General features: G+C 38.6%; 1 protein-coding gene across 5 annotated transcripts in view; it reads right to left on the bottom strand.

The window, feature by feature from the left end:
• The window catches only part of INPP5F (inositol polyphosphate-5-phosphatase F), a 162254-nt gene that overhangs the window by 56964 nt on the left and 83541 nt on the right, over positions 1-21749 (bottom strand). The gene's annotated exons all lie outside the window — the stretch shown is intronic.

The following is a 21749-nucleotide window of genomic DNA, read 5'->3' as shown; positions in this document are numbered from 1 at the left end:
GGATCCTCAGTCACAGTCAGGAGTTTAACATATAATTTCACGTGGCTCAGCACACAAAGTAAATATTTCTAAAAGGTCCACAAGAATTCTATTAGCTGTATGCAGACCAATTCAATTTTTTCAATACAGTAGTTTTATTGCTACCCTAAGAGACAGACTCCTACTAACAACAGTCACTAAAATGCTTATTATTATTCGTGTCTTAAAATAACTATCACCAGATGAATAGGATGAAAAACAAAAACTTAATGAGGAGAATAAAAGCTAATTGAAGCTGTGATTACAAATGTTTAAAAGGACCATTTCTGTTTTATTAAATTATAAGTGGCAAGTTATATTTTTGGACCAAGTTGTCAGATGCTGTAGAACCTCCAACTGATTTTATCCCTTTTCAAAATTATGACTGTCAAAAACTCTATTCATATGCTTCAACATTGTTACAGCTTCACATTGCTCCTGTCCCAGTGTTAAGGAAAAGGAAACAAAAGATCAGGTGGAAAAGATTATTAGTCCTACTGCCAAAACTTAATTACTCCTCAAATATGTAAAACTAACAAGATCTTTAGATGTTCGAGAAAAAGAGAACTAAGTGCATGAACAGTGCTCCAGCAGTTCTCCCCTTTCTCTGCTGGATCAGACCAGAAATTCTCACATTTCTCTCCTTTAAAAAAGAAACAAAACAAAACCCCTTTGCTTACCTTCTTTCTTTCCCACCTCCTGCCTGTTTCTTTGTACTGCTCACTATATCTGGCCCTTCTCCTCCCACTCTGTCTCTACTATAAGCTGTCATTGGCCCCTACCATGCCATCTAAAGCACAATCTTCAGCACAACCAATGGTAGATTCTTGGTCCTTATCTTCACCACTCAGTAGTGGTAACGGTTTATCACCCCCTCTCCTCTTTGATAAACTTGTCTTCTCTCAGTCTCCGCCACTTTTCCAAGTGACCTCTTAATGCCTGGGCACTCTAAGGTTCAGTTCCTGATCCTGCTTTCTATCTGCATTCCATTGAATACCATCTACATGTCAACTTCTCCCTCCCAAACATCTATTTCTAGCCAACTCTCTCTCCAGAACTCCAGCCTCATATAGCCCAACATCTCCACCTGGCTTTCCACTAGACGTCTGTGCCAGTTTGAAACTGCCATATGCCCCAGAAAGGTCATGTCCTTTAACCATTATTCAATATTGGTGGGTGAGATCTTTCTGATTGTTTCCATGTAGATGTGACGCACCCAACTGTGGGTGGTAACTTTTGATTAGATGGTTCCCATGGAGATGTGTCTCCATTCATTTAAGGTGGGATTGCTTGCTGGAGTCCTTTAAGAGGGAACCATTTTGGAAAAAGCTTTACAGCCACCAGAACCACAGAGCCCACATAACCCACCTAGCCAGAGACCTTTGGAGATGAAAGAAAATGCCCCCAGGGAAGCCAATGAAGAAGGTGGGAGAGAAAGCTAGCAAATGTCACCATGTGCCTTTCCAGTTGACAGAGGTGTTCTGGAACCATCAACCTTTCTTGAATCAAGGTATTTTTCCCTGGATGCCTTAGTTTGAATATTTTCATGGCTTTAGAACTGTAAACTTGCAACTTAATAAATCCCCCTGTCATGGTCAGGTTCATGTGTCAACTTGGCTAAGTGCCTGTTTGTCTGGTTGGGCAAGTGCTGGCCTGTCTGTTGCGATGAGGACATTTCATAGAATTAAATAACAATCACATCAGCTGTATCCACAGCTGATTCCATTTGTAATCAGCCAAGGGGAGTGTCTTCTGCAATGAGTGATGCTTAATCTAATCACTAGGAGCCTTTTAAGGAGGATTCAGAAGACACAGACTCTCTTCCTGCTTCAGCAGGGGAGCTTCTCCTATGGAGTTCGTCTAGAACCTCCACTGGAATCAAAAGCCTGCCCTGCAGATTTTGGACTCTGCGTTCCCATGGTTATGTGAGATACATTTATAAATTTTATATTTGCAAGTGTTTCCTGTTGATTCTGTTTCTCTAGAGAAACCTAACTAATATACCTCCTTTTAAAAAGCCATTCAATTACTAGTATATTGCATTCTGGCAGCTTTTACAAACTGAAACAGCATTCAAACTTAACACCTCCCAAACCAGGCGCTCCACTGCCTACATGTCCTTCTATTCTTCCACTTGTTTACTCTATTCTACCCACACTGGCCAACCTGCTGTTACTCAACACACCAGGAATGCTTCCACCTTAGGGCCTTTGTTCTAGTGCATCCTCTTGCCCAGGCACTCCTTCCACAGGTATCTTACCACAATCTCTGCCCTTGAACACTCCCCCTACTTCTTGTATATAATCAAATTTTATTTCCCATAGCATTTACTACCTTTCAAAACATCACATAGAAGGAGGCGGGGCCAAGATGGCAGCTTAGTAAGGTGTGTGCGTCTTGGTTCCTCCTGCAGAGCAACTACTAGGTGAACAGAAACAGTGCAGAACAGCTCCCGGGGCCACGGCAGGGAATGGACACACAGCGTACCCCAGTCTGGATTGGCTAGACTGACTGCGAGACTCTGCTGCGGTGAGATCCCTGAGCGGCATGCGCTTCCCCGAGCCGCGGCAGCTGGCGGCCGGAGCTCCTCCCTCCCTCCTTCCCGGGCTGGCTGAGAGTCTCGGAGAGGCAAGTTTCCCAAGCCTCGGCAGCCGGCGCCCGTCTTTTGCAGGCGGCTTCCTGGACTGGCTATGAGTCTCGGATCAGAGGGCTACCCAAGCAGCGGTGGCCGGCAACCGGAGCCCCTCCCCCGCGGGCGGCTTCCTGGTCCAGTGGCGAGTTCCCAAGGCTGCGGCGGCCGGTAACCGGCTCCCCTCCCCTGCGAGCGGCTTCCTGGTCCGGTGGCGAGTTCCCCGGGCCGCGGCGGCCAGCGACCGGCACCCCTCCAGGGAGAGGAGGGAATTTCCGACATTGGCAGGGACTGGGTCCAACCAAACACCAATAGGGGCATTAATAAAGGAGCCACAGGGTCCCTGCAAGCCGCGGTGGCTGGCGCCCTCACCACGTGTGGCTCCCCGGACCAATTGAGAGAATTGGATGGGAAATCCCCAGGCCGCGAGAACGGTGACCGGGGGGATCCCTTCCAAACACATGAGACAAACGTGTGCCACGAGCGCCACCTACTGGGCAGGATAAGAAAAACAGAGCCCAGAGATTTCACAGAAAAATCTTACAACCTGTTGGGTCCAACACCCAGGGAAATCTGACTAATTGCCCAGACGCCAGCAGCAGAAGATAACAGACCAAGCTCAGAAGATTGAAAATATGGCCCAGTCAAAGGAACAAACCAATAGTTCAAATGAGATACAAGAGCTGAGACAACTAATGCTGAATATACGAACAGAAATGGAAAACCTCTTCAAAAACGAAATCGAAAAATTGAGGGAGGACATGAAGAAGACATGGGCTGAACAAAAAGAAGAAATAGAAAAACTGAAAAAACAAATCACAGAGCTTATGGAAGTGAAGGATAAAGTAGAAAAGATGGAAAAAACAATGAACACCTACAATGATAGATTTAAAGAGACAGAAGATAGAATTAGTGATTTGGAGGATAGAACATCTGAATTCCAAAAAGAAACAGAAACTATCGGGAAAAGAATGGAAAAATTTGAACAGGGTATCAGGGAACTCAAGGACAATATGAACCGCACAAATATACGTGTTGTGGGTGTCCCAGAAGGAGAAGAGAAGGGAAAAGGAGGAGAAAAACTAATGGAAGAAATTATCACTGAAAATTTCCCAACTCTTATGAAAGACCTAAAATTACAGATCCAAGAAGTGCAGCGCACCCCAAAGAGATTAGACCCAAATAGGCGTTCTCCAAGACACTTACTAGTTAGAATGTCAGAGGTCAAAGAGAAAGAGAGGATCTTGAAAGCAGCAAGAAAAAAACAATCCATCGCATACAAGGGAAACCCAATAAGACTATGTGTAGATTCTCAGCAGAAACCATGGAAGCTAGAAGACAGTGGGATGATATAGTTAAATTACTAAAAGAGAAAAACTGCCAACCAAGACTCCTATATCCAGCAAAATTGTCCTTCAAAAATGAGGGAGAAATTAAAACATTCTCAGACAAAAAGTCACTGAGAGAATTTGTGACCAAGAGACCAGCTCTGCAAGAAATACTAAAGGGAGCACTAGAGTCAGATACGAAAAGACAGAAGAGAGAGGTATGGAGAAGAGTGTAGAAAGAAGGAAAGTCAGATATGATATATATAATACAAAAGGCAAAATGGTAGAGGAAAATATTATCTAAACAGTAATAATACTAAATGTTAATGGACTGAATTCCCCAATCAAAAGACATAGATTGGCAGAATGGATTAAAAAACAGGATCCTTCTATATGCTGTCTACAGGAAACACATCTTAGACCCAAAGATAAACATAGGTTGAAAGTGAAAGGTTGGGAAAAGATATTTCATGCAAATAACAACCAGAAAAGAGCAGGAGTGGCTATACTAATATCCAACAATTTAGACTTCAAATGTAAAATAGTTAAAAGAGACAAAGAAGGACACTATATACTAATAAAAGGAACAATTAAACAAGAAGACATAACAATCATAAATATTTATGCACCGAACCAGAATGCCCCAAAATACGTGAGGAATACACTGCAAACACTGAAAAGGGAAATAGATTCATATACCATAATAGCTGGAGACTTCAATTCACCATTCTCATCAATGGACAGAACATCTAGACAGAGGATCAATAAAGAAATAGAGAATCTGAATATTACTATAAATGAGCTACACTTAACAGATATTTATAGGACATTACATCCCACAACAGCAGGATACACCTTTTTCTCAAGTGCTCATGGATCATTCTCAAAGATAGACCATATGCTGGGTCACAAAGCAAGTCTTAACAAATTTAAAAAGATTGAAATCATACACAACACTTTCTCGGATCATAAAGGAATGAAGTTGGAAATCAATAATAGGCCAAGCACCAGAAAATTCACAAATACATGGAGGCTCAACAACACACTCTTAAACAACGAGTGGGTCAAAGAAGAAATTGCTAGAGAAATTAGTAAATACCTCGAGGCGAATGAAAATGAAAACACAACATATCAAAACTTATGGGATGCAGCAAAGGCAGTGCTAAGAGGGAAATTTATTGCCCTAAATGCCTATATCAGAAAAGAAGAAAAGGCAAAAATGCAGGAATTAACTGTCCACTTGGAAGAACTGGAGAAAGAACAGCAAACTAATCCCAAAGCAAGCAAAAGGAAAGAAATAACAAAGATTAGAGCAGAAATAAATGAAATTGAAAACAATAGAGAAAATCAATAAGACCAGAAGTTGGTTCAATGAGAAAATCAATAAGATTGATGAGCCCTTAGCAAGATTGACAAAAAGAAGAAGAGAGAGGATGCAAATAAATAAGATCAGAAATGGAAGAGGAGACATAACTACTGACCTCACAGAAATAAAGGAGGCAATAACAGGATACTATGAACAACTTTACGCTAATAAATACAACAATTTAGAGGAAATGGACGGGTTCCTGGAAAGACATGAACAACCAACTTTGCTCAAGAAGACATAGATGACCTCAACAAACCAATCACAAGTAAAGAAATTGAATTAGTCATTCAAAAGCTTCCTAAAAAGAAAAGTCTAGGACCAGACGGCTTCACATTTGAATTCTATCAAACATTCCAGAAAGAATTAGTACCAACTCTCCTCAAACTCTTCAAAAAAATCAAAGTGGAGGGAAAACTACCTAATTCATTCTATGAAGCCAACATCACCCTCATACCAAAACCAGGCAAAGATATTACAAAAAAAGAAAACTACAGACCAATCTCTCTAATGAATATAGATGCAAAAATCCTCAATAAAATTCTAGCAAATCATATTCAACAACACATTAAAAGAATTATACATCATGACCAAGTAGGATTCATCCCAGGTATGTAAGGATGGTTCAACATAAGAAAATCAATTAATGTAATACACCATATCAACAAATCAAAGCAGAAAAATCACATGATCATCTCAATTGATGCAGAGAAGGCATTTGGCAAGATTCAACATCCTTTCCTGTTGAAAACACTTCAAAAGATAGGAATACAAGGGAACTTCCTTACAATGATAGAGGGAATATATGAAAAACCCACAGCTAATATCATCCTCAATGGGGAAAAATTGAAAACTTTCCCCCTAAGATCAGGAACAAGACAAGGATGTCCACTATCACCACTATTATTCAACATTGTGTTGGAGGTTCTAGCCAGAGCAATTAGACAAGAAAAAGAAATACAAGGCATCAAAATTGGAAAGGAAGAAGTAAATCTATCACTCTTTGCAGACGATATGATATTATATGTCGAAAACCCGGAAAAATCCACAACAAAACTACTAGAGCTAATAAATGAGTACAGCAAAATAGCAGGATCAACATTCAAAAATCTGTAGCATTTCTATACACTAGTAATGAACAAGCTGAGGGGGAAATCAAGAAACGAATCCCATTCACAATTGCAACTAAAAGAATGAAATACCTAGGAATAAATTTAACTAAAGAGACAAAAAACATATATAAAGAAAACTACAAAAAACTGTTAAAAGAAATCACAGAAGACCTAAATAGATGGAAGGGCATATCGTGTTCATGGATTGGAAGACTAAATATAGTTAAGATGTCAATCCTACCTAAATTGATCTACAGATTCAATGCAATACCAATCAAAATCCCAACAACTTATTTTTCAGAAATAGAAAAACCAATAAGCAAATTTATATGGAAGGGCAGGGTGCCCTGAATTGCTAAAAACATCTTGAGGAAAAAAAACAAAGCTGGAGGTCTCGTGCTGCAAGACTTTAAGGCATATTATGAAGCCACAGTGGTCAAAACAGCATGGTACTGGCATAAAGATAGATATATCGACCAATGGAATCGAATAGAGTGCTCAGATATAGACCCTCTCATCTATGGACATTTGATCTTTGATAAGGCAGTCAAGCCAACTCACCTGGGACAGAACAGTCTCTTCAATAAATGGTGCCTAGAGAACTGGATATCCATATGCAAAAGAATGAAAGAGGACCCGTATCTCACACCCTACACAAAAGTTAACTCAAAATGGATCAAAGATCTAAACATTAGGTCTAAGACCATAAAACAGAGGAAAATGTAGGGAGATATGAAACTTACAATTGGAGGCGGTTTTATGGACCTTAAACCTAAAGCAAGAGCACTGAAGAAGGAAATAAATAAATGGGAGCTCCTCAAAATTAAACACTTTTGTGCATCAAAGAACTTCATCAAGAAAGTAGAAAGACAGCCTACACAATGGGAGATAATATTTGGAAATGACATATCAGATAAAGGTCTAGTGTCCAGAATTTATAAAGAGATTGTTCAACTCAACAACAAAAAGATAGCCAACCCAATTACAAAATGGGAAAAAGACTTGAACAGACACCTATCAGAAGAGGAAATACAAATGGCCAAAAGGCACATGAAGAGATGCTCAATGTCCCTGGCCATTAGAGAAATGCAAATCAAAACCACAATGAGATATCATCTCACACCCACCAGAATGGCCATTATCTACAAAACAAAAAATGACAAGTGCTGGAGAGGATGCGGAGAAAGAGGCACACTTATCCACTGTTGGTGGGAATGTCAAATGGTGCAACCACTGTGGAAAGCAGTTTGGCGGTTCCTCAAAAAGCTGAATATAGAACTGCCATACGACCCAGCAATACCATTGCTAGGTATCTACTCAAAGGACTTAAGGGCAAAGACACAAACGGACATTTGCACACCAATGTTTATAGCAGCGTTATTTACAATTGCAAAGAGATGGAAACAGCCAAAATGTCCATCAATAGACGAGTGGCTAAACAAACTGTGGTATATACGATGGAATATTATGCAGTTTTAAGACAGGATAAACTTATGAAGCATGTAATAACATGGATGGACCTAGAGTACATTATGCTGAGTGAGACTAGCCAAAAACTAAAGGACAAATACTGTATGGTCCCACTGATGTGAACCGACATTAGAGAATAAACTTGGAATATGTCATTGGTAACAGAGACCAGCAGGAGTTAGAAACAGAGTAAGATAATGGGTAATTGGAGCTGAAGGGATACAAACTGTGCAACAGGACTAGATACAAAAACTCAAAAATGGACAGCACAATACTACCTAATTGTAATGTAATTATGTTAAAACACTGAATGAAGCTGCATCTGAGCTATAGTTTTTTTGTTTGTTTGTTTGTTTTGTTTTTTATATATATATTTTGTATTTTTTATTTTTATTTTTTTCTCTATATTATCATTTTATTTCTTTTTCTGTTGTCTTGCTATTTTTTTCTCTAAATCGATGCAAATGTACTAAGAAATGATGATCATACATCTATGTGATGATATTAAGAATTACTGATTGCATATGTAGAATGGAATGATTTCGAAATGTTGTTAGTTAATTTTTTATTAATTAATAAAAAAAATGTGAAAACAAAAAAACATCACATAATTATTACTTTAATAATTACCAGAATGTAAGCTCCATGAGGGCAGGGATCTTAGCTGTGTGAAATTATATGTCCCCATATAGCAGTGCTTGGCATAGGAGGTCTCAAGAAATATTTGTTAAAGGAATGAATGGGCTCTGATGCTATAAATATAAGTGGAAACCCCTAGATTCACACATGGGGCATGTAAATTAATCCTGGGAAAACCATCACTCACGTTCTTCCACAAACATATCATGCACACCCACTCTTCCTTGGTGAAGTATCATTGAGGCAGCACAGAAGTTGTTTTAAACAGATGGACTTGGGGGTGCAAAGGTAGTTCAATGGTAGAATTCTTGCCTGCCATGCAGGAGACCTGGGTTCAATTCCTGGCCCATGCACTTTCCAAAAAACAAACAAGTGAAACAAACAGACAGACAAAAATTCAACAAACAGCGCAACAATAGGACACTCATGGAAAAAGAATGAAATGTGACCTCTGCCATACAGCATACAAAAAAAAAAAGAAAAAGATGCTCTCCCTTTAGTCCTCTGCTATTCTTTCTGCTTGTGACACTTAAGGTATTGTTGGCTAGCATTTTTTTATACAGAATGTTAACAATTGTCTACTCATATTAATAAGTTTCTTGCAAAGAAAATCTGAAAACATGCCCAAAATCTAGTTATAGGATTGCTGTAAGTTTAATATTTAAGAGAAGTCAGGATGTATTTTTCAGACATAGTTAATTCTTAAGAGCATTCAAATAAGCAAATTTCCCCTCCCTGGAATACCTCAAAGCTCTATACTCTAAACTACTCTAAAGCCGGCAGGCCACGATGGCTCAGTAGCAGAGTTCTTGCCTGCCACGTAGGAGACCTGGGTTCAATTCCTGGTGCTTGCCCAGGCAATAAATATATATATATATATATAAATACACTCTTTTTCATTTATCACTAGCATTTCAAACTAAATTTATTTTAACATTTGTTCCCCCATTATTTATTTTTATTCCATATGTTCTACTTGTCTGTTGATATGGTAGATAAAAGGAGCATCAGACACAAGGTTTTCACAATCACAGAGTCACATTGTGAAAGCTATATCATTGTTCAATCATCATCAAGAAACATGGCTACTGGAACACAGCTCTACATTTTCAGGCAGTTCCCTCCAGCCTCTCCGCTACATCTTGAACAACAACGTGATATCTACTTAATGCATAAGAATAACCTCCAGGATAACCTCTCAACTCTGTTTGGAATCTCTCAGCCATTGACACTTTGTCTCATTTCACTCTTCCCCCTTTTGGTTGGGAAGGTTCTCTCAATCCGTTGATGCTGGGTCTCAGCTCATTCTAGGGTTTTTCTCAATCCCTTGATGTTGAGTCTCAGCTCATTCCATGATCTCTGTCCCACATTGCCAGGAAGGTCCACACCCCTGGGAGTCATGTCCCACACAGAGAGGGGGAGGGTGGTGAGACTGCTCGTCGTATTGGCTGGAGAGAGAGGCCACATCTGAGCAACAAAAGAGGCTCTCTTGGGGGTGACTCTTTGGCCTAGATTTTAAGTAGACTTGACCTATCCTTTGTGGGGTTAAGTTTCATATGAACAAACCCCAAGACTGGGGGCTCAGCCTATAGCTTTGGTTGTCCACACTGCTTGTGAGAATATCAAGAATTCAACTTGGGGAAGTTGAATTTCTCCCCACTCTCACCATTCCCCGAAGGGGGCTTGCAAATACTTTTCCACTCACTGATCGAATCACTCTGGGATTCATCGGGGCATCACTCTGGACAAACCAACAAAATCTCATGTCCTACCTGAGATTCCAAGTACTTATGGCGTTCAATCAAACTATCTACATAAGTTAGATTAGGAAACGCACTAGTCAAAATATAAATTTTGTAACAAACATTTTTTGCTTTAGTCTCACACATAAGGTGACATTTTAAAATATTAATTACCATCTATTTTCAACACCCTGTAATAATGACATTCCTTTGTTCTTCCTCATGCAAAAACATTTTTAAAGTTTGTACATTGTACATTTCACTATTATTGTACACCCTAGGCATTCCTAGATTATACCATCTCAATCTTTAACATCTATCTTTCTTTCTGATTTCATTTATGTCCCCAGCCCTCCTCCCTCTATCATTCTCACATGCAGCTTCATTCAGTGTTTTAACATAATTATTACAGTTAGGTAGTATTGTGCTGTCCATTTCTGAGTTTTTGTATCCAGTCCTGTTGCACAGTCTGTATCCCTTCAGCTCCAATTACCCAATATCTTACCCTATTTCTATCTCCTGATGGTCTCTGTTATCAATGAAATAAGAAATGAAATACTTAAAAGATCTAGTCATTCTAAAGTAAAGTTGTAATCACACACCTTGTCTGCACCCGCACTTCCCTCCCTCTCAGAAGGAAAGACCGCTGTTTTGCTCTCTAAGGCTACTTCCCTGTCTGTGTCTCCTTTAGGAGCAGGGCCTGGCCTCATCACCATCCACTCTCTCTTCTTTATCCAGCCTCTCCTTTACAGCTCCTTTCCTGCCAACTATACCTATACCAGAATCTTTTTTTTTTTCTTTCACTACATCCTTCAACCTTCTGTGAGCCAGCAGGGTACAGTGTCACATCACTAGAGTTGTGAAAACCATATTTTGTGGCAGGTTGAAAGGTAAAGGCACCAATGAAACTGCTTGGGCAACGTGAAACAATGACTCTGAAAAAAAAACCTTATCTTTCTCTTCTATAGAATGTGACCTTGAGGACATCTTCCTGCTGCCTCCTCCTCTGGTCCCCAAGACACCAATTACTCTGGGCTCTTCTCTCACCTCTAACTATTCCTTTTCAGTCTTCTTTCCTGGTGTCTCTTTCTGTCCCTAAAATATTGGTTTCCTGAGCTCGCTTCTCCTTCTTCATGCTTTATCTAGAAAATGTCACCCCCTTTCATCATTTCAACTACCGTTATGTTTGTTGACTTCACATTTCTAACTACACTCTTTTAACCTGAGCTCAAGACCCATATACCCAATATTTCTCCCCTGCTGATACACAGGTCCCTAAAACTCATAGACTTTCCAAAACTGGTATGGTTCCTTATTTAGTATGCCCTATATTAGATAATGGCCAGACATTCCCACTGGATTTTTCAAGCAAGAAACCTTGGAGTCATCCTCTATTATTAACCCTTAAAGCTTCTCCTATCAACCTCAACTACTTCATGCCCACTGCTATTGTGTTAATTCAGATCCTTATCTTTTGCCCACACCAGTGTTTCTCAAAGAAAGTGAAAATGGTGTAGACAGGAGAACTCTTCATACAGGATTACCCCATATAATGCACACAACCTAATATCCTGCTTTCATGAACTACAGAGTCCCATCCTAGCATCAGGCTCCAACTACTGAGCATGGCTCCAGGTCCCCATTTCCCATCTTATCTTTAGTCAATGCTCTTGGATCCTGTAGGAGCCAAATTTCCAGCTGCCACTACTTGCTTCTGAATCCAGAATCTAGGAGGTCTATGGCTTCTGTTCTATCTAAGGTTGCATTTGTGGTCCATGGAGATGCTTCTTATCTCTGGGCCTGGCAAATCTTCTTTGTTTCTCTATTTTTAATCTATCCTCATATCTCAGCCGAAGTGGCTGGAACAGAGCTGCTACAGCCCCATTAGCCTATAAATCTAAAATCCCAAAACTATGATACTTGAATGTTGTTTTTTTTTAAATTTTTTGCAAACTCATTTAATGGCAAAACATATCCTGAACTGATGTGAGGCTACTGACAGTCATCCCCTTTGTATGAATATTGGTGATTTTTAAAGAAATATTGATGTGTTGGACTGTGAGGTCATGATAAAGGTATATAAAATATGTGTGACAACCTTTTGAAACACCCCCCAAAAACCTGAACTCTAAAACAAATATGGCCTTTTCAGGTCCTTCAGTCTTCAAAGAAAGGACTGTGAATCTATATAGCAAAGCGTGAATTCACTTAACCAATTTTTCTCTGTGCCTTAAAACTACTTTTTCTAAATAGAAACTTAAAATTTCTTTAAACATAAATATTTTAGAATCTTCTACATAGTTGCTTTAAGGAAAGACAGTATAGATTATCTTTCTGAAAGGGTTAAATTCAGTCCTGCTAAACAGGGTTAAAGAAAATTACTCCTTGGGATGCCGTGCAGTTCCATATTGCTCTGTTTAAATAAAACTATTGGGATTACAAGATCTGACATTGACTACAGGATCACATTCCCTTTTCCAGAGGCCCAGCCAGTTCTGTGTAGTATGTGCTTAGGCCCTTATCACAACTTTGATATACAGGATCTCAAAAAGAAAACCACTACAAGTCCCATGAAGTGCTCCCATTGTTTTTCATTGGCTATCTTTACTGATGTCTCATAATCAAGATTAAGGGCTGATATTGTTGCTGCCATTTAAGAAAAGGAAAATAAGAGGTTTTACTTTAAAAGTTGGTATCTATCTATAGCCACATGGAGATAAAATTTTAAACAGATGTCTGATAGGAAACCAAATATGGAAAATGATACAGTCATCTATTAAGGTAATGAGATACAGTAAATAAGATATGCAGACAAGGAATATAAGCTCATAAAACTTTAAAGGATGTTTTTACAAAAGAAAGAACATCTATGTTCTTACTTATTTGAACTCCACAGATTCCTCACACCCTTGTATAGACCATTAAAAAAGGAAAAAAGTTATTATAATACCCTGACCCATCCCAGAGCAATATGGGCAGAAAATAAAAAAAGTATTTGCAAAGTCCCCTTGGGGGCCTAGGGGAAAATGTGGAAATATTAAACTTCCTCACCTGAGGAATTCCTGATATTCTCACGACCATTAGGGAATACCAATTTAATAAGTAAAGTCCTCAATTTTGGGGCTTACCATTATGAAATTTTTCCTACAAAGGAGAAGCTAAGCCTACTTATAATTATGCCTAAGAGTCACCTCTAGAGAACCTACTTTGTTACTTAGATGTGACCTGTCTCTCTAAGCCAACTCGGCAAATAAACTCAATACTCTCCCCCCTAAGTGGGACATGACTCTCAGGGGTGTAATTCTCCCTGGCAATGCGCAATATGACTCCCAGAGCCTGGCCCTGGCATTGTGGGACTGAGAAAGCCTTTGAACAAAAGGGAGAAGAGAAATGAAACAAAGTAAAGTTTCACTGGCTCAGAGATTTCAAATAGAGTCCTGAGATCATTCTGGACTTTATTCTTATGCATTATATAAATATTGCCTTTTAGCTTCCGGAGTGTTAGAATAGCTAGGAGGAAACACCTAAAATTGTTGATATGCAATCCAGAAGCCTTGATACTGATGATGTGTGTATAACTACATAGCTTTTACAGTGTGACCAAGCAATTGTGAAAGCCTTGTGACTGATATGCCCTTCATCCAGTGTATGGGCAAATGAGTAAGAAAATTAAAGATTAAAAAAATAAATAAATAATAGGGGGATATAAAGGGTATGGGATGTTTTGGGTGTTCTTTTTACTTTTATTTTTTATTTTTGGAGTAATGAAAATGTTCTAAAATTGACTGTGCTAATGAATGCACAACTCTATGATGATACTGTGAGCCATCGATCATATATTTTGGATGATTATATGGTATGTGAATATATCTCAATAAAATTGCTTTAAAAAAAAAAAACTGACATAACACTTTGGAAAACGTCTGGTAGTTCCTTAAAAGGTTAAATACAGAGTTACTATATGACCCAGCAATTCCATGTCTAGGTATATAACCAAGAGAAATGAGATCATATATCTACACAAAACTGGTACACAAATGTTCATAGCAGCATTATTCAAAATAGCTCCAAAGTGAAAACAATTTAAATGCCAATCAACTGATGAATGGATAAATGAAATGTGGTATATGCATACAATGGAATATTTGGCAGCAAAAAGGAATGAAGTATTGATACATACTACATCACGGTCAATCTTGAAAACATTATGTTAAGTGGAAGAAGCCAGTCAAAAAAGATCACATATTATGAAATTTCAAGACTAGACAACCCATAGAGGCAAAATTAGATCAGTGATTGCCTAGGGCTGGTAGTGGCAGTGGAGGAATGGAATAAAATGGAGAGTGATAGCAAATGGGTACCAGGTTTCTTTTCAGGATGATGAAAATGCTCTAAAATTGATGGTGGTGATGGTCGTGTAACTCCATGAATATGCTAAAAAAAAAAACTGAATTGTATACTTTAAATGCATGAATTGCATGGTATGTAAATTATATCTCAATACAGCCAATATTTTTTTAAATGGCAGACAAATAAGCAATATACTGGAGGTAAATATCAACTGAGGTAGAAAATTAGAAATTTCTTTTAATATCAACACTGAAATATTATTACTTCTGCTTCAATTACAGGAGACAGAATAGGCTCTAGAATAGTGATCACACTAAGGAGCCTGAGGGTCCTGCTGGGAAAGAATGAAAGCAGTAGTGATACCCAGGCATCCAAATTAGAAGATACAATACAAAAACCTGAGACTCAGTTCATCTTTTTTTTCGTAAGCTTTTATGTGCCTGAGATATTTATGTCCCCCCAAAAAATAACTGATTAAGAGTTAAGTATGAAAAAATACATAAACATGCAAAATAAGAACTATTCTGAAAAATGTGGAATATTGCTTCTCTAAAGAGGTCGGGCAAATGGAAAACAATCACTAAAATCCATCAGATGTGGGAGACCCTGGTTGAATTCCTGATTCATGTACCCAAAAAAGAAAAAAAAAGTCCACCAGAATAATGACAATCATCATTTCTAATTGGTGGGGTTTTTTCATTCCTTCTTTACAATTTACTATTTAACCTGAAAATATATAACAAAATGATCAAGTGTCTAAAAGCTCCTTTTAAATGGCGTTACATGGAAATCAAAATGAGGGTACTAAAGATTTAAATTAGTATGTCAGACAATAAGCAACAAAAGTCAGGATTTTCGACGAAACTGTTTTTTTGCCCCTTCTCCTCTAGTTCACTATTGTAAAGTTCCTGTTAGGTCGGGGGAATGCGGAAGAGCACTGCACCTTGAGCTGCAAGGGCTGTGTCGCCCCTCCCAACATGACTTCGGGAACTAATGAACAACCCCTTCCAGACATCACCTGACCTCCATCCTTAAAAGCTGCCTACGTCAAAGCCCGCGTGCACTCACCTTCCTCCATCTTGGGTTCAGTGAGCTCTTCCTGGGAGCACAGAAATAAACCCGCCCACTTTAAATTTCCTGGTCTACCTTCCTTCTTTCTCACCCTTTCGCCTCCTAAACCTTTCAGTTCCCTTACTGTAAAATAGAATTAAAAGGTGGGGGTGGGAGGAAAGGCTTATATGCAAATTTTAAAAATTATATTTTCTTGAGAAAAAGAAGCACCAAACTATTTACTATAATAGGATCTGAAAACACTTTCTGTATAGTCACTTTTACTCCTACTAACAAGGGCCATTACATATTTCAGTTTTTTTAGCATGGATCATAATCCCTAAAAATGCAAACAAAAAAGCAAACAATTGTCTTTAATAAAAAGCCTAATTGCCATCTAATGGCACCTAAGTAGATCAACAATAGTGAATAATATTCTAGCATTAGTACCAATAAAAGGATAAGAAAAAGTACTCTAATCTCTTTTTTAATTCCAGCAAGAGATAGTTAAAATCAGGAGCCTCTTAAATTTGTTTTAACATTAGTTTTATAACATTAGAGTGCAGACTTCCAGAAATATGGCAGAGCAGGATAGACTGGGATCCCTCTTGCACCATGGAGCAAAAAGAGATGGGATGGAAAAGTTGACCAGGACTGCAGTCATAGTGGGTGAGTCGAGGAGGGTCTTCAGCATTTAATACAGAGGTCCTGGTAGATATGGCAGGGGGATCAGGATGGGGAGAGCAGAGTAAGTCTGTTCAGCCACAGTCCCCCTGGGGGCAGATGGCAGCACGTGGGGAAGCATGGATCCAAGGGAGTAAAACATCCCTCTGCTCCAGCTTCTCCAGTGGCTAGCCGGGGAGACCTCTGCACGCAGCTCTGCATCCAGAAGCACTTATGGGGAGCTCAGGGATTCACACAGGTGCCTCACAAGGGGCCATGCCCGTGGGTGCTGGCATCAGTCACCCTGCTGGAACCTGTAGACGGATTATCCGCCAGGTCAAATGCCTCGCAAGGCATTATGATCAGCTGACTGGTTCAGCGTGCTGGGACCAGCTGTCCCTCTGTGCCACTGTGAAACCATGGTGCCCAGCCAGCACCACAGTTTTGGACAGATGGGCCTGAGGGGAGGTGGCAGCTTAAGAGGACCATCTGCTGGGAAGAAGCAGTAAATGCAGTCTGGCAAACTGCCTAATTTGTTTTATTTTTAAATTTTTATTTATTTTTTTATTTTCATTTCTTTTATGTTTCATTCTTATCTGTGGGCACCAGTCTGAGTTCATTCCCAATATATCTTGGGGTATCTCCTTCTGGCTTCAGGGCCTACTACTGCTGATGTGTTGTTGTCTTAGGTTCATGGGCCAGGAGTTGAGCCTGGGTATCCAGCATAGGAGGTGGGCATTCTGCCACTGAACTACTTGTGCACCACAACCTAGCTATTAATAGACCCTCAAGCAGAATTGCATCCCCTACATGAGATCTAGGACTTGGTTTGGTGGGGAATTACTGACAAACTAAGTACAAAAGCAGATCTTCAATGCAAACCTAAGTAAATGCAAAACTTTAGATGAGTGAAGGAAACCAACTTATTAAGATAATCAAATGCCCTGAATACAACAGAAAATCACAGAGCACATAAAGATCCAGGCAGAAATGGCCCAGCTAAATGAACAAAGCAAATACCAGAGGGGACACAGAATATGGAATACCTACTCAAGGATATTTAAACAGAAATAAAAGATAACAGGAAGACACTAGAAGAGCATAAAGAAGAATTCAAAAGTTTAAATAGAAAAATAGCACATCTCACAGAGATTAAAGATACTGTCGATCAAATTAGAAATTTACTAGACACATGATAGCAGATTTGAAGAAACAGAAGGAAGACTAAGTGAGCTAAAAGACATAACAATCGAACTAGAGGGCACAAAAGAACAAATGGCAAGAAAAATGGGAAAAAAATGGAACTGGATCTCAGAGAAATGATGGACAGAAAAGTCCAGCAAGTATAAGAATCAATGGTGTCTCAGAAGGAGAAAAGAAGAATAAAGGACTGGGAAGGTTAGTTGAAGATATAATTGGAGAAAACTTCCCAACCCTTATAAAAGACATAAATACACAAATCAAAGAGGCCCAATGAACCCCAAAACAGAAAAATCCAAATAGGCCTGCTCCAAGACACATCCTAATCAGACTGCTAAATGTTGGAGAAGTAGAAAGCCCTGAAAGCAGCACAAGAAAAGTGATCTACTACATATAAGAAAAACCACATAAGATTGACTCAGACTACTCAGCAGGCACCATGGAGGTGAGATGGCAGTGGTATGATATATTTAAGATCCTGAATGAGAAAGGCTTCCAGCCAAGAATTCTGTATCCAGCCATGGTGTCCTTCAAAACTGAGAGATTAAAATCTTCAAAGACAACCACAGACTGAGAGAACTAGTTAACGAGAGATCTGCCCCTACAAGAAATACTAAAGGAAGTCCTGTCAGGGGGAAAAAAAAAAGACAGGATAGGGAGGTCTGGATGAGGGCACACAATTGAAGAATACCAGTATGCCGGTTTGAATCTGTCCTTAAAGGACAGAAGAGTCATGTCCTTTAATCATCATTCATTATTGCTATGTGGAAACTTGATTAGATTATCTCCACAGAGATGTGACTCACCCAACAGTGGATTATTAACATTTGATTAGATGGAGTTGTGACTCTACCCATTCCAGGTGGGTCCTGATTAATTTACCAGAATCCTTTAAAAGAGGAAACATTTTGGAGAGAGGCTCTTTTTTAGAGTAACAAAGCAGAGAGCCCACACTGCCAGAGATCTTTGGAGATGAAGAAGGAAAACGCCCCCATGGGAGCTTCATGAAGCAAGAAGCCTGGAGAGGAAGCTAGCAGACATTGCCATCGTTGCCATGTGCCTTTTCAGTTGAGAGAGAAACCCTGAATGGCATCAGCCTTTCTTGAGTGAAGGTAACCTCTTGCTGGTGCCTTAATTTGTACATTTGTATAACTTGCTTTGATTGGGACATTTTCATGACCTTAGAACTATAAACATGCAATTTAATAAATTCCCCCCCCCCTTTTTTTTTAACAGCTATTCCATTTCTGGTATATTTATTGCCTTTTGACAGCTAGCAAACTAGAACCAGTAATGATAATTTAAGGGATAAAAAGAGAGAGAGGAGAAATAATATATAGACCTGAAAAAACCAAAGAATAAAATGGGAGATTCAAGATCTGCTTTAAACAGTAAAAACTTTGAACATTAACAGATTAAACTCACCAATTTAAAAATACAGATTGCCAGAATGGATTTAAAAATATAATCCATCTATATGCTGTTTACAAAAGATGCATCTTAGACCAAGGACACAAATGGATTGAAAGTGAAAGGACGGAAGAAGATTTTCAATGCAAGCTATAACCAAAAGAAAGCAGGAGTAGCTATGCTAGTTCAGAAAAAAATAGAGTTTAAATGTAAAGATGTCATAAGAGACAAAGAAGGATACTCCATATTAATAAAAGGGTCAGTTCACCAAGAAGAAATAACAATCATAAATGCTTATGCTCCCCTTCAAGGAGCTCCAAAAGTATATGAGGTAAACACTGGTAAAACTGAAGGGAGCTACAGACATTTCAACAATAATAGTAGGAGACTTCAATACACCACTTTCCACTATATATAGAACAACCAGAGAACTTAAACAATGAGAACTTAAACAATGTGATAAATGAATTAGACCTACAAACATATACAGACCGTTACACCCGAAAACACCAGGATATACATTCTTCTTTGCTGCTCATGGAATGTTCTCCAGGATAGATCACATGCTGGGACACAAAACAGGTCTTTATAAATTTAATAAGATTGAAATTGTCCAAAGCACTTTATCTAACCACAACAAAATAAAGCTGGAAATTAATAATCACCAAAGAACTAGAACTTCCACAATATATGGAAATTAAACAACACACTCTTAAATAATCAGTGGGTCAAAGGAGAAATTGCTAAGAAATTGGTAAATATCTAGAGACAAATAAAAATGAGACGACAACATATCAGAACTTATCAGATGCAGCAAAGGCGGTGCTGAGAGGGAAACTTATTGCCCCAAACACCTCTATTAAAAAACAAGAATAAAAATCAAGGACTTAACTGCTCACCTGGAGAAATTAGAGAAAGAAAAGAAAACTAACCCCAAAGCAAACAGATAAAGAGAAATAAAGATTAAAGCAGAATAAACAAACTGGAAGACAAAAAATAGAAAGAATCAATAAAACCAAAAGTTGGTTCTCTGAGAAAATCAATAAAATTGACAGACCTCTAACAAAGCTGACAGAGAAAAGAGGATGGAAATAAAATCAGAAATGAGAGGAGGATTGTTACCACGGATCCTGAAGACATTTTAAAAATCAAGAGAATACTGTGAAGAACTATAGACCAACAAATTAGACAACTTAGATGAAATGGACAAATTCCTAGAAACACAAGAACTACCTATCTGACACGAGAAGAAACAGAAGATCACAACAGATCAATTACAAGTAAAGAGATTCAATCAATCATCAAAAAACTTCCTACAAAGAAAAGCCTAGGACCAGACAACTTCACAGGGGAATTATAGCAAAACACTTCAAAAAGAACTAACACCAATTCTGCTCAAACTCTTCCAAAAAATTGAGGGAAAAGAACGCTACCTAACTTATTTTATGAAGCTAACATCACTTTAATACCCAAACCTGGTAGAGATGCTCTAAGAAAGGAAAACTACAGGCCAATCTCCTTAATGAATATAGATGCAAAAATTCTCAAGAAAATACTAGCAAATCGAATCCAACAACATATCAAAAGAATTATACACCACGATCAAGTGGGGTTTATACCAGGAATGCAAGGACAGTCAAGACAAGAAAATCAATTAATGTAATACAGCACTTTAACAAATCAAAAGGGAAATATCACATGATCATCTCAATTGAGGCTAAAAAAGCATTCAACAAAATTTACCAACCTTTTCTGATAAATGCACTTCAAAGGGTAGGGATCAAAGGAAGCTTCCTCAATATCATAAAGGGCATATACGAAAAACCCATAACCAGCATCATACTTAATGGTGAGAGACTCAAAGTATTCTTTCTAAGATCAGGTACAAGACAAGATACCCACTGTCACCACTATTATTCAACATTGTACTAGAAGTCCTAGCTAGAGTAATCAGGCTGGAGAAGGAAAAAAAAAGGTAAACAAATCAGAAAGGAATAAGTAAAACTTTCATTATTTGCAGAAGACATGATCCTATACTTGAAAAATCCTGAGAAATCTATGACAAAGCTACTTGAGCTAATAAAGAATTTCAGAAAAAGTAGCAGGATACAAGATCAATGTACAAAAGTCAGTAATGCTTCTATACACCAGTAATGACCTACTGAAGAGACAATTAAGGAAAAAATTTCATTCAAAATAGTAACCAAAAGAATCAAGTATCTAGGAATAAGCTTAACCAGGATTGGCAAAGGCTTGTACATACAAAACTACAAAACATTAGTACAGGAAATCAGAGAAAACCTAAATAGAAGGAAAGACATTCCGTGCTCATGGATAGGAAGGTTGAATGTTGTTAAGATGTCAATTCTACCCAAACTGACCTACAGATTCAATGCAATACCAATCAAAATTTCAACAACCTACTTTGAAGACTTGGAAAAGCTAGTTATCAAATTCTTTTAGAATGGAAAGAGACCTTGAATAGCTAAAGATGCCCTAAAAAAGAAGAGTGAAGTGGAAGGGTAAGCACTTCCTGACTTTAAAGCTTACTATAAAGCCACAGTGGTCAAAACATCTTGGTACTGGCACAAAGACAGAAATATCAATCAGTGGAATTGAATTGAGACTGGAGATAGACCATCAAATCTATTGTCAACTGATCTTTGATAAGGCCCCCAAATCCACTGAACTGGGACAGAACAGTCTTTTCAATAAATGAGCATGAGAGAACTGGATATCAATAGCCAAAAGAATGAAAGAGAACCCCTAACT

The sequence above is a fragment of the Tamandua tetradactyla genome, chromosome 13 (assembly GCF_023851605.1).
Source record: "Tamandua tetradactyla isolate mTamTet1 chromosome 13, mTamTet1.pri, whole genome shotgun sequence".
Classification (NCBI taxonomy): domain Eukaryota; kingdom Metazoa; phylum Chordata; class Mammalia; order Pilosa; family Myrmecophagidae; genus Tamandua; species Tamandua tetradactyla.
Note: the sequence above shows the minus strand (reverse complement) of the source record. Positions and strands in the feature narration are given on the sequence as shown.